The sequence below is a fragment of the Gymnogyps californianus genome, chromosome 5 (genome assembly GCF_018139145.2).
Source record: "Gymnogyps californianus isolate 813 chromosome 5, ASM1813914v2, whole genome shotgun sequence".
In the NCBI taxonomy this organism is placed as follows: Eukaryota; Metazoa; Chordata; class Aves; order Accipitriformes; family Cathartidae; genus Gymnogyps; species Gymnogyps californianus.
The window spans coordinates 18,298,342-18,312,585 of record NC_059475.1 but is presented as its reverse complement, the minus strand read 5'-3'; positions in this window follow the sequence as shown (position 1 = coordinate 18,312,585).

The following is a 14,244-nucleotide window of genomic DNA, read 5'->3' as shown; positions in this document are numbered from 1 at the left end:
TTTAGGACTTCTTTATGAGCCCAAATCCACAGGAACCACTCTTCCTTCCACACCTTTGTCTGTCTACTTGGTAGGAGCCCTCAACCCCAGAACTGTGTGTGTGTGCTTAGCAAATGAGGACTTACAGATGCAATACCACAGGGAATGATGTGAACCAGGAATGTACTAAAGCCAGAGGCATTGTAACCTAGACCCGCGCTGAACAATGTGGAAGAAATGCTGTCAAATCTGTGTCTGTGTGAGCTATTATATCCCCAGCTAGCCCCCCTCCAAAAGTTTGCTCAGCATGCTGACTTTCCAGGAGCTTTCTTAGTGCTTGGAACAAGTTAGCTATCTCCTGCCAGAATCGAGAGAGGAACACGACTGGCTGACGAATACCATATGTTCCAGGCTGGCCAAAGGAAACCTAATTGTATTTTGTTTAGCTTGTCTACTTAACTGGGTTTCTGTAACAGGACTGAGTTGGTTGGGTTTGGTGTTGGGTTTTTTGTTGTTGTTGGTTTTTTTGGTTTGTTTTTTGTTTTGGTTTTTTGGTTTTTTTTTTTTTTCAGCTAATTTTCAGCTAAATGGGGCTGATGCCTTCTACACAGGAACTGTCCTGGGACGGTTCTGTATTTTTCTCTGGAAATGTGGGGCATAACTTTCTGCCGCTTCCCTAATGGAAGAGATCAGGAGAGAGCTGAGTAAAGAAAAGGCATTTGCCAACAGGAGCGATCAGAAATTGCAGGACTAAAAACTCATTCTAGGCAAGGAACATCCAGTTCTGAGAATGCAACAAAAATGCTTAGGCTGACCAAAAGATTCCCCCTCTTTTTTTACTGGTTGTTAGCACATCAGAATGGGAAAAGTGTGTGGTTTTGACCTGGGAGTGGGAGCACAGAACTGTGGATGTCTACTATCTAAATGTAGATTTGCTCTGTTGAAAGGGGCTTAAAATCAGAGCTGCATCAGGCTGCAGAAGCTAAAGACTGATCTCTGTTCTGAGACTACCGGGGCAGAGTAATGCCCCTAAATGGCACAGATTGGAGTTTCCAGAAGTTGAGGTTGAACTGATGCTGAGCAAGGTTCAGTTCCTAGAGACACTGAGCCCTGGATGGAGCTAGAAGAGGACTTGTTCCCTCTTGTCCCCTCTATTCTACTACACTACATCACCTGGAGTTGGTCACTTCTCTCTGATGTGTTTCATTGCCTCTAACCACCCTAAATGCTTAGGAGGAGGCACCATCTTACATCGCATGATTGTGCAGTGTCTAGCCCAACCTCCACTTGAGGAGGTGGAGGAGAGATCACTGGGCATTGTCATGCTGCATGTAACAGCTTTGGCTCACCTAAGACAGGAGCTAGCTGGAAACCTCGTACCCAATCTTCTCCTTCAGGTTGTTGGAGCATGTAGACATGTTCTCCCCAGTTTCCTGGACACCCTCAGCAGTGATGTTAACAGGGGCGTGCAGCAAGCTCTGCATCAGCTAGGAAAGAGTTGTAAGTGGTAAGTGTATACTGTCTTGGCAGGCGAGCAGAAAAGGGTGGGGGCCTTCATTTCTAGCTGAGCAGAAGAGGGAAAATGGAGCTAAAAAGCAACTGCCACTTTAAATAGATCTCTTTCCTCCCCATCTCTTATTTATCTCATGCCTTCCTGTTTACAGCGTCATTTCCTGCAGCTCTCATTCTGCTCATTTAGAGGTCAGGTCAACCCAAGGTCTGCCCCATTTCTGAGCACCAAATTAGTGCAAGTGTCTCCGTCTGATGCCACCCAGGAGATATGGGCTATTGGCCACTTCCCCCTTCATTAGCTGTACGCTGTTGTGCCACAGCGAAGTGATGGGATGTCCCAGGTTTAATGGAAGATAGAAGTTGGCACAGTTCTTGGCTTGTTCCTCTGAACAAGTCCCCCGCCCTGCCGTGTCCTTTCACTTCTGATACACTTGTTTATCCACGGGCTGCCTGTGCCCTGTTGTTCTGCCATGTGCTTTGCTGCCCACACAGGCACACTCAGCTGTGTGCTCAGCGACCCACCTATCTAGATATTCATACATGCTGAATCACCCTTTAATGTACACTCATAGCCATGCTCGCAGATGGACTCTGATCCTCGTCTGCCAGATTAAAGTTCTCTTCCAATCTGCCACCCCTGTGTCCTCAAGACAGGGGATGCTCTTCCCTCATGAAGGAAACATAGACCTTTGTAGTGTGTTTGCTCAATCACCCGTTTACTCTCAGGGCCGTGGGGAAAAGATGGTGATGCCTCCAGCTATGTGGAGAGAAAGAGTGAATGTTGACACCTCATTTCTCCAGCCTACCCATGCTCCATGATCTGCTCTTGAAGGATGCCAGCATGCTTAACTCCGGTGCCTCATTTTGGCAAGGTGAAAGACCATCTCATTGCCATTTTGTGGCTGAATTTCCAGTGTCCTTCCTTGGCCTGCCCCCCCCAGGCTATCATCCTAAGGTCTGTGATGACCACCATGAGAAATTGTGAGGCCGAGCCCTTGCTGGAGGCTATCTGTCCCACACATGCCTAGGACCACGCACAGTCCCACTGATGCTACGATATGCGCATGTTGGATAAGACGCTCCCTGATCAGAAACATCTTCCAAACAAAACAGACTGTTGCCTGAATGTCCCCTGTGACCGCCCTGTTCAGTGCGCAGCGCGTTAGCTCCCTTCCCCCAGCCCCCTCCGATTCCTCTACCCATGTTGGACCATTTAAGAATTAATGAAGGCCAGATGCATGTTCTGCAAATGTAGGATCACTGCATTTTGGAGTAGACGCTGGCTTGATGCCTCCTTGTCCTTCGAATCCTCAGTACAGCTAATAACAACCAGAGGCAGCCCTCCTCGGTCTGAGGTAGAGCCCACCTCAGCAGTGACGTCCCTGCAACCGCAAAGGATTTCTCAGGGACCTGGAGGGGGAGCAGCTTTCTGCCGTGGAGCCCCAGGATCTGGTTTCGTCTCTCACCAGCATTGGCGGGATGAACTCGGCGTGACTGAGCTGTCCAACAGGGAGGTGGCGAGCTAGGCCAGCGCTGGATTTCTAAGGAGGAAGGAAGGAATTCGGCGTTATTTTGGTGCATGTAAAAATAAGGGATGGATTGTACTAGCAGGAGCTGTCCACATGTTGAGATAACGGAGCAGATGTGCTGCATGACTATTGCAGCCTCGTACTACAAGGTCTCTCGTGAACTGCTAACCCTCCAAGCAAGGATGGGTCAAGGCAAGATATAGCGTTGTTTTTCAGACTCAGATCTCGCCTGCTAAAATGCAATTGCCACAGCAGCTGTGCTTCCTTTCTGCACAAGCAGAGCTTTTCTTCTCATGAAGTGTCTCTTAGCCATCTCTGCTGGCCAATGGATCCAGGAAGTTGTTGCAGGGCTGTTCTTTGGCTGTCTTCATGCAAACACATGGTATACGCTGGGGGTTATCTAGCTTGATGTGGATGTCTCTATGCAAGTGTGTGTGTGAGGGTATTAGAGAGGGGGACTTATACAGGTTGCAAAACTGATTTTGTTGCTCCTTGGAGTGAGAGAGCCTGTAAACCAAGTTTTTAAGCCTAAAACTCATTCTGATTTGCTTGTGGAACAACACAAGTTTTTGCACCTGACTGTTTTACCCAAAGTGTTGCCCCTTGGTGGGAGGCTGGAGGTTGGTGGGCATAGGTAACCTGCAGCGAGGTGTGGTGCTGCATGACTTTACTCAGCATAGCTCATCCATTCAGAAATAGTTGGGCCATGACCTTGTTATATGTTAATGACCCTAATTTGAGCTTGCAGTGATTTATGTGAAGGCCCTGTGGCTGCTTGTAGCAGTTCATGATGGATATTTCCGTCACCCATCAGTCTCTGGCATTTTGGGACTTGCACAGCTCCCTAGTAGTGGGTGGGTTTTCTGCAGAAAAAAACCCTCATCCCCAAACAAGCTCAAACTTCTCAGATATTCAGCACAGAACCTTCTCTCTTTTTCCCTTCTCTCCCAATCCCCTTCAAACATACCTGTGGGTAGAGGTAGTGTTATTGGAGCAGCCTATTTGACTGCTATAATATTTTCCACTCAGATCCATTGACTTCTATTTCATGTTTTCGTTGGATCAACACCTTTTGAGAGCAGTTAAAGCTGCTTGTATTTGAATAGTTGGAGACAGTGTGTCACCCTGCTATCTTTTCTTAGTTTCACCTCTAGAAGGCAGCGATAGTATGCCTATATACAGTCACCCAACTGAAATGTGTGTCTGTGTCCCTCTCAGTGGGAGTCCTTTACCTGTGAGCCTCTGTGTACTGCCAAATGTGCCCCGAAGTAACATAGCATGATTTTAGAGTGTGTTTAGGGCAAATGTATAAGGGAGGTAGGAATCGCCATTTTTCTAAGGCCTTTTCTCTTCTAAGGGAGAATTTTTGCTGCTCTAATGACAGAAACAAAAGAAGGTCTTTGTTCTAAATGTGGGTTGTTTGGTTTTTTTTTTTTCCTCTCCTTATCTATGATTGTCTGGCAAAAAAAAAAAAAATCTCCTATGCAGGGCTGAGAGCCCTGACACCTCCTGCTAAACACACTGTCTTGTTTTGAGCCCCCAAAGGTGGTACTGAGCCTGCAGTTCCTCCCTCTCAGGGTCTCTTCATTTCCTAGGAGTCTGCCTTCCAGTCCCCTCTCCCTATATATCCATCATCTGCTAGCTCAGGAGAGAGCAACCTAGGGGCACACAAGAGCTGACTGAGCAGTAGTAAACTAACAGAAAGGATAAATGTAGGACTCTTGTTGCAGCTTTTCTCATTAAGACCATTACTTGGGTTTTTTTCTTCTGTTGAACCACTGGTTTTCATGGAAGCTCCAGGATTAAAGAATTTTAAAAGCAATTGACAGATAGATAGGATTACACCCCCTGCTGTATGGTAAGAAATTGTTTCGTTTGCCCAGAAATAGAGTCCCTATAGGAAGAGAAAAATAGCCCCAGAATCTGAGGTGAGAAAAAGAAAATAAAACCAGATCCAGCGAGGTGGGAATTATCATTTCATGCTTCTGAATATTGGCATCTCTTGTTGACTATCATCATGAAGCTTGTGATGTTTGTGGATTTTATTTGAGACTTGTGGTCTTTATTTGAGCTCCTGGAATCAAGAGCTGAATGAGATTCTCAGCTTTCTATTTATTTTTATTTTTTTAAAACTAGCATTTCCAGCTCTCTTGATCCTGGAAGAAAACAACTTCACTTGAAAATATGAAGCCTCGAGGGTCCAAATGAGAAAACAGATGAAAAATACTCCAAATACTTTTGGGTTGGTTAAGTCTTATTATTTTGAAGCCTATATCGTTCTGTTCTAGGGCCACACACAACATTTTTGAAAGCTGAAAGCTGGCAACACTCATGCTTTTTATCCAAAGGATTTTACAAAGTGTGTGAATGTTAGTGGCTATTGTGAATATGGGTGTGCGGGGGTGATATTGCAAGCAGCGTCTCACAGGCCTGCGGACTCCTTGTGCACGGCAGCATGCAATCCCTGCCTTGCAGAGTTCATGAACTAGTCATGGTAGGCAATGGCGTCTAAAGCGCTGTTTTCTCCTCTCCTGTTTTCAGTTATCCGTCTATAAGGAGGCAGTAAGCAAATTGCCCTTGAAGCTGAGGAGAGAGGTAGGAATGTAAATCCAATTTGCCGCAGTTAGTTTTGTGACCCATCAACAAAGCGGTGCTGCAGTTGTGGGAAGAGTGGGGAGGTGCTTAACAACAGGATGGTGCCTTGTCGTGTGCTGGGACGGGATGCGTGGACGAATGTTGTGCGGGGCAGAGCAAGGGTGAGAACAGCTCCTGCAAACGGAGAAAAATAGGGGCTGCGTAGTGCTGATCACAGACACTCCTCCTTGCCACGGTGGTTGCTGTTGTTGTTGTTTCTGCTTTTAAAACAATATGCAAGGAACCATCCAATATCCTAGGGCTTTTGTTTATCTAGATTTTTATGAGGGAAAAAAAAAATGAGGAGAAAAAGAAATGAGAGGGGAAACACATGCATTCCTTCCAACCAGAAAGTCATGAGTTTTGATTCAGTCTAATTACACAAGTGATATTTTTATAACCTCTGTGAAGTCTCCTTGCTTTCTTGGTGTGTCTCCATTGTTTATGTGAGAGTGGCCAGGTAGCCAAGGCAAAGTAACGTTGCGAGAAAAATTCCCTTGGCCTTGGAATATGCTGCACTCTCTTTTTGGCTTCATAAACAAGCCTGTTTTCCTGGTTTCAGACCTCTCTTAGGTTCTTTTGTTGCCTCTTCCTCTAAACCAGGGTTACTCATATTCTGCCCAGCCCTGGGCCGTGTTGGCAGCCTCATAGCATCCCTTAAATATGCACAAAGTAGTACATAATGGGGCCAGATCTCCAGTAAATTAAATCACAGCTGCTCTCCCTGGTCCCCTTCTGTTTGCAGTGACAAAACATAGCCCATGTGGGCTGCTCCGCTGGCGGGTAAGGGCAGCCCCTGGCTAGCTGTAGTTTTCCCCAGCACATGCACATGGACTCCTTGTGTGGGTAGGGCCAGGCTGTTTGGGAGGCTGCAGGGTGGGAGGGAAGGTGTGAGGTGGGTGAAAGCCAAATGCTGTGCTCTACAGTGGCGTATCTTTCTGAGCAGCAAGGATGTAGTCAAAAGGTAGGAGTCCAGCTTCTGCTCTATCCATCCTGATCATGCATTGTTTGCTCAGTTGAGCAAGCCTCAGAGATTACTCCTGTACTAACAAATCGCCCAGCTGTCAGCTGCACACCGTTGCCTCTTTTGGAGATCTGCTTTTGCTTCTTTAAAGATTGAGGTTTCCTAAGACAGTTGTCTGTGCTCAGTGTCAGTATATGGAGATCCAGAACTAGTCAGGCCTGAGCAACGGCACAGCAGGGGCCTAGAGAAGGCACTGTGAGGAGCAAGGAAGTGAAGAAGCAGCAGCTTGGGCTCATGGATAGACCTGATGGAATAAGGTGGATGGAGCTGTTGAGTTGTCATGTATTCTGAGCAGTGGAAATAAGTTTGGTTTGCTTTGACTGGTCTTGATTGCTAGTGGTTTTTGTGGTGCTTGCTAATAGCAAGAACGGTGCTGGCAATGGCTGTAAGTTGGTTCTAGCTCTTTGGCATTTGTTTTTACCTTCTCAGGGTGCAGGTGACTTTGTGTTGTGGGTGTTCAGCTGGCTGGAGCTGCATTTAGTCACCACAAGGCAGTGTTACTCTGTGGATGTGCTGGGGGGTTCTGGGGACCTGGTATGGGGGGTGATAGGAGCTGGAAGGAAGATGTTCACCCCTGCAGACGGCCAGCATTTATCCCACAGGCTGGCTGCTGCTAGCATGATGGTAGAGATGTTTGTTGGTGATTGGCTGATACTGAAGTTCAGACAAGGTAGGCAAAATCTTATTCTTTGTAGAGAAGGTTCCTGTGACCATTTTGAGCTCTTCTTACTTGAGATGAGCAGTATCCTGGTTCACATAGTAGCAAGATGAGTCTTTTCTACAGGGACTGCCATCAGGAGGTGAGGGAAGAGAACATCTGCCTCAGGATTTCTGGGCTGTTATGTGTCTATATCCCTCTGCCCATCTGCTCAGGAATGCGGAAGATTTTGTGGCAGGACAGGTCCGTGGTATGCCTCTTCTGTGAAGAGTAGTGTTGCTCCCTAGGAAGGGGATACCCATAGTGTTAACCTATATAACCCGTATAGTTAGTTATATCGTACTAGAAAGGAAGATCCCTCTTTAGCTTCAGCTGGCAGTCAAGGTACTCTGCAGTCTAATGCAACTTGTACACCCTGCTCAGTCTTACATGAGCATATGCATTTCTCTCTCTGGTTGAAAACTGGCCTCCCTGCAGTTTTCACAGGTGATGGATGAGCTTCATGTATCTCTCCTTGTGCTCCTATTAATCTGGAGTGCTAATTCTTTTGGACTCATTTTAGGCTACATTGACTCAGCCAAAATCCTGAAGCAGTAATTTCCACAGGTTTGTCAAGCCAGGTCTTGAGGCTCGCACCCATTGCTTGAATGCTCTCCCAAACTTGTGCCATTAGCCCCTTGGGTATGCTGCCTTTCTAGGGTGATAGAGTGCAGCCTGGGTTCTTGGTGCTATGACCCACCTGCAGTGTGACTATGTCCCTTCTCTGCTTCTCCATCTACCTTTGCCTTTGCAGACTGCAAGGCTTTTGAAGAAGGCTTCAAAAACTGGCCTTGATTTTGGTTGTTCAGTTACTAATATAATGCCAGTACTAAATTGCAGATGCTTGTCGCCTCATGCTTGTTGCTCTTGAGGTATTGCCTGTTGCCTTGTTAAAGAAGACCTCGCTCAGAGATCCATCACTCCTTGTTTAGTCCCTTCCTCAAGTATTTGAGCACCATGGTCACTTTAGTGGTGTGCTGCTTGGACCTCCCTGTTGCTGTAACTGTCATGCCGCTGAGAGATTTGGAGAGTCCGAAGGTAAAATGGACTGTTTGTGTGCATGGGTCTGCATGGTTGCTTTGATAGCACTACTGTGCACCAACTTCACAGCAAGCCTCTCTGCCCCTTCCATCCCTCGTGAGAAATGAAGTTGAGGTCTCAGCTGGTGAGTGATTAGCAGTGGTCTCTTGCAAGGAGGCTGTCAGCTCCAGTCTAACACTCATGAGCTCTTCCCGCATCTACTGATGTTACTGTGTGTTTTTATGATGGGCCGTCATCCGTACATTGCATGTTTGGAACAAGCAGTACTAACTCTTCTCTTGGGTGGTGATTTGGATGATGTGGAAATAAGTGGATGTTCTCCAAGTGTAATTTTGTCAGGGGACTGCCTGAGGAATGACCCAAAGCTTTTAGCAGAGGCATGGGAAGCAGTGAAGGGTGGGCTCAGGAAAGAAAGACAAAGAAGAGAGGAGAAAATAGATTGGTAAAACTTCAAAGATGGCACTTGGGTTCCTGGGCTTGGACATGAGATGAGGGCACGTGTGAAGGAAGGCAAAGACTCACTCAGGAATATGGGAGAAGGAAGCTGTTCACCTGGGAGAGGGAGTGCTCACCTTGAGGAGTCCACAAATAGGAAGATTTGAGAGAGACCATGGTGGGAAGACATGGAAAGATGGTATGAGTCAGGGGTGAGGAGAGCCAAATTCAGCACTGCTTTTAAACAGAGGAAACTCCGCTGACATCTTACAGCTTCAGGCAAGTACCAGCAAAAACATCTGGGCTGGATCTTGAGCAGTATAAATCTGCTTGGGGGCCATTGACTTCAGTGGTGTCACACCGATTTATGCATGTGAAAGGTTTGGCCCTCTGCTTGCTTTCCTGCCTTCAGTCCTGCCTGCTTTTGGGGTCCCGGGGAGCTCTCTGGCTGAATTTGTGGGGGTTGATGCAGAGGGTTTCCTGGTAAATGAGAAAAACACTGTCCTTCCATCCCGCTTCATCTGCCTAGGATTTCCGACCGAAAGGCACTGACTAATTCCATCTGGCAGGCTGACCATGCTTCAAAGACGGCAAATCCTGAGACTTTTAACTTACAAACAAAACCATGCATTAAAAAAAAAAGAGGGGGGGTGAAAAAAAGACAGCTTTTCCCAGGGACAGTCTCTGCGAAATCCAAAACAAGGTCTCAGTGCCTGCCCTGGTGCTCCGGCTGACACCACTGTTTTTTCTGTCCCTTTTAAAACTGAGCTGGAGTGTTCCTGACTCCTCCATTTAACACCTCCAGCTCCCTTATTCCCCTTGGTGAGTGAGGTGGGGGGGAGGAAGTTGGAAGGGAAAGGCCAGAGCAGAGGAGGAAAGAAATGCCTGGTATTGATCCACCAAGGCTGGCCAGACTGCAAGAAATTCCGGTTTGTGAAAAATGTTGTGGTTTAGAGCATTTGTTTTCGTTCCACAGTGGGATGAAACCAAGACTTTCTGGAAGGAGGGGGGAGAGAGGGGGAGAAGAAGAATGACCACCCCCCCCCCTTTTTTTTTTTTTTTTTTTTTTTTGGTGGTTGTTGTTGAGGAGGGACAGCCTCCCTGCAGTACGGATGCCCACACCATGGGGCTGGGGAGTCAGTTCTCTCCCGACAGCCTCTCATTTGCAGCCTGTGCTCCTCTAGCAGAGTAGGTCAGGGACTGGGATGAAGCCCCCCTGGGAATAAGGGGAGACCTCCTTCTGCCTCCAGCTCATCATATGCTCTTGATGGAACAGAACCAAGGGGTGATCTTCAGGACAGTGACCTGCCCCTGTGACACTCATGATGGAGCTTGGCAGCAAAACTCTGAGTGCCCACCATTTGTGACAGTTCTGCCCTTGTAGAGTTTTTGTTCACTCAACTGGGCAAGTTTCACCAACGTGGGTGTGAGGAGCCAGCTGCACGGCTTCTGGGAGGTTAAGAGGGTCCCCTGACTTCAGCAATGTGAAGTAGGGAGGCCCTGACCTAGAGTTCATACAAAGGGGAGTTTGAAGCGATTACAAAAAAAAAAAAAGACTTAAAGACGTTGCTTTTCCCTTTTAAAATGAGTGTGTTGGCTTTTCCCACAGCCCCCTGGTCTTAGGTAATGGCAATTTCTTGCAGGGAAGTGTGGGAGGAGGTAAAAACCAGAGCAGAGCTGGGACTGGAAGGCTTGAAGATGTCAAATAGTAGGACATAGACATAGCACGTGGCTCTTGTGCCTTCCAGGCAACTCCTACAGCATGGTGAAGGGAGATCTGGGCTTACCTTTAGGTGAGCAAACAGTGTCTTTGAGCAAGCTAGTGGTGATCTAGCCCTTTTGCATCTCTCCCAAAGTCAGAGAGCAAATTGACCAGCAGAGCTGGGAAGGGGATGGGGCAGTGCTACCCTGGAGGGTGGCGTGAAGGCTGCAATCCAGAGGCACTCTCTTGCTGTGCCTGCGTGGTGTTCATCAGCTCCCAAATCCCACCGTATGCGCTTGCATGTGCCTCCCAGGCACAGCCTGCGAGAGCTCGCCCCACTGTCTGAAGAATCACCGTGGTATCCTGGTGCCTGACTTCCACCCTATCCCCACACCCCCAAAAAACCATCCCAAGCTGTGTCACTAGTTGACAAGATGGGGATGGCAGTCATCCTGTGCTTGCAGCTGGCAACCCTTGGGAGCTGCCTTGTCTGTTTTCCAGTAGGTAAAAACCCTTTTCTGGACGTCAGCAAGCAAACTATGCAGGGGAAAAGGCGGGGGGGAAGTGTCTGCTGTGAGTCAGAGAGCTCCTCTGGGGGCTGTGGGATTGCAGGGAGGGCGGTGAGGTGGAGGAGCGTGGCTGCTATAGGCAGACCTATGTACCACCAAGCCACAGGCATGAGGTCTTGGAGCTCACAGGCTCAGGAGCACAGTGGGACCTTCATCAGCTCTTTCCAAGGCAGGAGGGCTTGCAATAAAACCTGAAGTGTCTGGTATTTTGATTGTCAAAGGCCACATCTTCCAAGGTGAACACTTCGGAGCGGCCACAGAAGGTAGAGCCAAGGTTGCTAGGTGAAGGCTGCTAACAGAACAGGTTTATTCCTCCAAAAGGGATTTCTTGGCAATGGCTATATCCAAAGCTTTTTCACTAGTTGCGAGCTTGTCTTGTTGGTGAGTTCCGCCATTCCTGGCACCTACTGCTTTCACCCAACACAGTTCTCGGGACCTTCAGCCACACACCTGTTGCCCTTGCTGTTACTGTGAAGCAAAAGTGTCTCAAACCTGCCATGAGCCAGCATCTAAGGATTTCCCGGCCTCTTCAGCTTCCCCTGTAACGGTGTTGGGTGTCCCTTCTTATAGAGGAGGGCTTCCTGCTGAATGAGACCAGTTACAGTTGACGCTGTTGGGGTAAGAAGGCTGGGAGCCAAGTCTTGGCTGCCAGAGTAGCTTGTAGGCGGCTGCTCTTGAAGATCAGGGCTGTCTCAGCCTGGCGAGGCATGCGTGAAGCTGTCTGGTGTTGTCTGGTAGCACCCAGAAGTGCCCAGGATGTTGCAGGCTTCACAGGTTGTATGCAAGTTATTCTCTTCCATTTCCTACTGGTAACAAGAGATGGATACCCAGTGAAAACATGGATGGGACGCACCACCATGGCTGGGTGTTTTACTGGGGTAACCCTGGTGCCATCTCCATGTGCAGAATGGCACCAAAGTGGGCTCTTTCTTGTTCTTTCTCTTTTTTGCATTGACTCTAGTAGTAGGTTTCCCATGGCTTCACCTGGCTAGTGCCTGTGTTGCTGATGAGCCAAAGTGCTGCAAAGTAATGCCGAGTATCTGGTAAACCCATCACCACTGAAGCACCTGAGGTTAAGGGTGGAACTCCTCTCCCAGTGAAGCTGAAGGCAGGGGTGAGCCTGCAACACTGCATTTCATTACTTACTGTACTGACTTAGCTCAGAAGGGAGTAGGGGGAATGTTGTTTCCTTGGTCTTACTATCTTTTAGTTTCATACAAGAAACAAAGCTCACTCTTTTCCCCATGTGGAAGTAAGCAGATGTGCTGTGCACCTCTGCAGGCTGCATTGGAAGGAGTTGCTGTGATCTGTTTTAAACACTTGACAGCCCCCTCATTAATTGTTGGAAAGCCTGCCCAGTAATGCGGCGGAGTCTGGAGCCTGCAGAATGTTCCTGTGAGTGATACGTATCTGTATATCCTATAGCGCTGGAAGAACTGTTGAATCCTGTGAAGCTCTTGGCTTTGTAAAGTCGCTTTTCAGGCGCATTTTTCCTTGTAACTGAATTCCAAGTTTGTTAGTGTCTTTCCCTCCCCCTTATCTTTTCCCCCCCTCAAAAGGGACAATCGTTTAAAAGAAGATAGAACTGTCTTCACGCCACATTCTCCTCTCTGAAGAGAAATGGAGGTGACATACCGTGCATTGAAGAACAATTGCAAATCAAGGCAAGGGAGAGTTGCCTCCTTGTATCCTACTTGAGGTGTAGATGGGACCAGTACCTCTTGGGAAGTTGTTCAACACTTCCTGTCATAAGACCCAGTATTCAGTTGCTTATGACTTTGCCAATCTCTAACTGTTCTCACTGGCATCTTTGGTGCCACGCATGTGACTCAGGCTGGATTTTTCTTGAGATGGTGTCATCTGAAATGATTCAGCTATTTCCAAGAACGAGATGAAGAGAAAAAACAAATTCTTTTTCTTCCATGGTTGAAAAAAGACAAAAAGCAAGACTTTTGTGTGTGTGTGTGTGTGTCATTCACTGAAGCACTTTCCTGATTTCCTCCTTCTGAATGAGAGGCTGAGATGTCGCTGAGGAACCACGGGGGGGCTGGAGCTCACCTCATTTTTAACACTGGCTGTTTGTTAGGCATTCATTCCAGGTAATTTGTCTGAGCTGAGCTTCCTCCATCCTCTCTGGAGAAAGATGGGGGGGTTCAATCAGCCCATCTGAAAGTAGGTACCTAATAGAAGTGAAATGAATTGCACCCTGGAGGCTAATGACAGAGATAGTTTAGAAAAATTGTTTAAAGTAGACTCCTCATTTTTAGACAGATGAGCTCAACCCTCTGAGGTTGAGGAAGAGCCTGCTGCTGTTCCTGTGAAAAGCTGATTGTTTTCAGCTGTGTTATGTGTTTTGGAGAAAAGAAAAACAAAAAGATTCTCAGTTTGCTCACGGTGGTGAAAGTCTGGTAAATGCTTTGAGTCCACTCAAATAGTGCATCGTTGTGGTGCTTATCCCAAAAGCAAGAGGGTGTATTTCATCCATGAACCTTCCTAATGACTCTTATGGTACCATGATGCTAGGGAGGAGGTGAAGAAGCTGTCTGTCTCTCCTGCGATCTTGGTAGCTTCAGTTCTGCTGGTGTCTAGGAGGCAGGGAGGAGGTATGCAACCAGACTTCAAATGCAGAGGGAATGCTGGGAGCTGAACGTGGTGGAGAAGGCAGCAAAGGAAGCAGCTAGACACAAGAAGCCTGGCATGGGACCACAAAGGGGGAAATGAAGACTGGCAGGAGGTCTGGGACTTGAAATGCTACTGAAAGCCAGCAGGGAAGACGAGGTTGATACCAGGGAAGGAACTGGAAGGATGGGAAGACACAGTGAGACTGAGAGATGAGGAGAGCATATGTGAGAAGGGAAAGCAACTGAGGCTGTTGATGGGGCAAGGAACGTCAGGGTGGTAAGCAGAGGTTCAAAATTCAAGAAAGACCAAGTACAAGAGGACAAGAAACTCAGTTGTGGAGGCAGCAGCACAGAAGGAGGCAGAACAAGGACAGGCTGTGGGAGACAGGCAGAAAAACTCAGGCTTGGATGGGGACCAGGGAAGAATGATCTGGGATGTCCTTCGGAAAAAACTGGCTGTGTCACAACGACTGTGTTCAGGGGAACCAGTTACTGCTGCGT